The sequence below is a fragment of the Solanum verrucosum genome, unplaced genomic scaffold (assembly GCF_900185275.1).
Source record: "Solanum verrucosum unplaced genomic scaffold, falcon-dt-bn FXZP01000308.1, whole genome shotgun sequence".
Classification (NCBI taxonomy): Eukaryota; Viridiplantae; Streptophyta; class Magnoliopsida; order Solanales; family Solanaceae; genus Solanum; species Solanum verrucosum.
Window position 1 is genome coordinate 106,242 of NW_026020574.1, and position 3,258 is coordinate 109,499.

Consider the following 3,258-nt stretch of genomic DNA (forward strand, 5'->3'; position numbering starts at 1 on the left):
TTAATACAAAATTGATCCACAAGTTTATATTTTGTTAAAACAACTCACATTTATATCTACTAACCATTTATTGTATATGTAAATAAAATTTATAATGACATCATTACTTTTTAAAATTTATTATTCTCACCAACATATAGTTAATTTAACTCACACCAACCGATTGTTGAGTAATATTAAAGATTAGTACACTACAATTTATGTTTAATTTTTTTATTGAATTAAAGTTAGATGAAACAGTTTATTAAGTGGAGAACAAATAGCAATGTAATAATATATTATGCGATTTTATAAATTTTTGTTTATTTGATAAGATTGGATAAACAATTGGTGTTATTTTAATAGTTTTATACAACTTATGGGATTCTTATGTTTATGAGAAAATATACAACATCAAAATTCCATATCGCATGTCCAAACAAAACTTCAATTTCATCTAATAATTTCATATTATGATATCATATCGCATGGCCAAACGGGCCCTTAATGACAGGTATAGAACTACATAGAGGTGTCAAATGGGCGGGTTGAGTTGACATTTGAGATATTTAAATGGGTTGAAATAAAAATTGGGTTGGGTTTGACCTGCCCAAGTTTACTTTAGGCTCAAATGGGTTGGGCTCAAATGGCTTAAAAGCGGGTTTGGGTCTTGACCCGCTTAATTTCAATAATTTTAATATATTGCTACTTAAGTTTTATAACCACAATTTGAATTCCAACTCAAGAAAATTTTAAAAAAGAAGTTACATATGGATATATAAATTATAAAATATATAAAATAAATAGTAATTCATACCTTCAATATAGTAGCATACATTACATCAATGAAAATAAAGAGTCTTAAAACTGGTTGAAATTGGAGATTAAATTGGACACAATTGAGAATTCTCTTAAAATGAGTTAAGACTTGACGGGTTGAGATTGAACCCAGTTCAAATTATCTTGAGCACAACCTTTAAAATTATGGATGAATTGGGCGATTATCTATAGTTAAGCTCATTTTTTACGCCCTTAGAACAACACTTCACAAAATGTGCTTAAGATCTTTTAAATTTGGCAAATCATGCTAGGAGGACATGACTTTACTAGCATGGGCGGATCTAGCTTTAAATTTATGGGTTCATGTAAATTCAATAATTTTTATTCTAATTTAATATTTATATTTATAAATTCACTAAATATATACAAATATTTATATTTTATGTAAGAATTCATTAACTTCTAATTTTGTTAGTCTCTATTTAGTACAATCTCCATTTTGCTTAATTTAAAATTATTCAGAAGTTTTGTTGCATTTGCAAGACTTTATTAACAATGGTGGAGCTAGTAAGGGTCCAAGGGTTCATTCTAATCCAATTCAATGGAAATTTACACTGTTTATATATGGTTAATTTTTTATGTATATATAATAGATGTTGAACCCCATTCAACATCTTTGTGTGTTTACTTTTATATATTTTGAAACTTCTTAGTGAAAATATTTTGGCTCTGCCCTTGCTTGTTCACCAGTTATACCAACACGATATGACTTTCGTACAGTTTTATACTATCTCTAAATTTTTCAATTTTTTTGTTCAAATGATAAAACTTACATGATTTTGTAACGATCCGTTATGTCGTAATTAATAATATATGTGTTAATACCCAAAGTCACGCTAATGATCTAGTTAGTTGAACCAAAATAAGTTTTGCCCAATCGAACATGTAACATAACACCCTGCAAATTACCAAGTTAAGACCCCAACCATTCTTCATATGTGTATAGGATCGTACCGAGTGTTTTTTTACTGTGCATAGGTGTTAAGGTTAATTCTTTAGTGTGTGAAGTGATTTGGAGATGAATTAAGGTCATAAGAATCCTCTAACACAAAGTTGTGTTGAAAGTTTCCTTACCGATAGAGTTTCCATATAAGATTTTACTGTGGTCAACTTCAAACGACCATATCTCTTAGAACATGAAGAGTTAGGTGACACATAACCTATCAAATTAAAGGTCTATGAGTCTTTTTTCCAACACTACCAAGTTTGAAGTAGAGAGTTATGATCATTTTACTAAATGATGCAGTGTAGTTCCGTTTTGGCCGATGGAAAAATTCTAAGAAAAGTAATTTTTATGTGCTTATACCCATAGGAAAAACGTAATATAGATTTCTTAACTCCTATAAAGCCCTACACAATCTTATTTTCATTTTTTTGATTCATCCATCTCCTTTCTCAAATCCTAAGACAAAAATCTAACAAAAAACAAACACAAACTTTCAAGTAAGATTCTTTCAAAAAACAATTAGATTCTTCTTCAAGGTAAATCTTTCTCCAAAGATTTCAGTCTTTTCAATTCAAATTTCTTTTTATAATTATGAATCATTGTGATAGAAATCTTAAGCCTTGGTCATTGATTTTCAAGAACTAATTCAAGAATCTCAAGAAATCCTTTCTTGATTGTTCTTCTTCAAATTAAGATTCGTTTTCAAGATTCATGGATTGTTTAACGTACGTAAGATTATCAAAGTGAGGAACTTTGTTCTTCCTCACACCTTACTTTTACAATTTCAATTAGTAAGATCAAAGATAGGATTTTCATTCAAGATTCTATGATTTCGAATTCCCTTTATCTCCTATTAGAGTTTCATGATTTTGTTATGGATTAAATTGATTTAAGACTTTTTCAGCATGATTGATCTTATTATGCATGGTTTGATCATAATTATGTGTTTCCAATGATTTTTGTATGAGTATTTTGACTATGAAATCAAGCTTTTATTATATGCATGCATCATGAATTGAAGACATTATGATTCAAGTATACTTTCGAATAAAGTGTAAAAATTATTTTTATAAAATTAGGTTGCTTCTGATTGAAGTATTCTCATTATGAAAGATTATCATGACTTAGGTGCTTTCAATTAAGTATCTCTTACGAATTAATATGTTACGAAATCATGATATTTTAAAGGAGCTATTCTTATGATTTATGAGTCTTGAATTGATATTACTAGATTCTTACTGTTTCAAAGACTAAGATTTTGATTATGCTTATTTCTGTTGGGAGTTTACTTAGCACCGAGAGGACTTTGGAAAGGAGGATCTACTGTTAGTAGAGATTGGGACTCTAGAAACAATTCTCTTGTTCCATAACTACGTGTCCCTGTAGGACTTTGTCTTAGAAAGACAATAGGTAGTCGATCCACCTAAACTTAAGATTATGGTCCTTACCTTGGCAAGTAGGACAATCTCTTTTCGATAAGGAAAGACACCGGA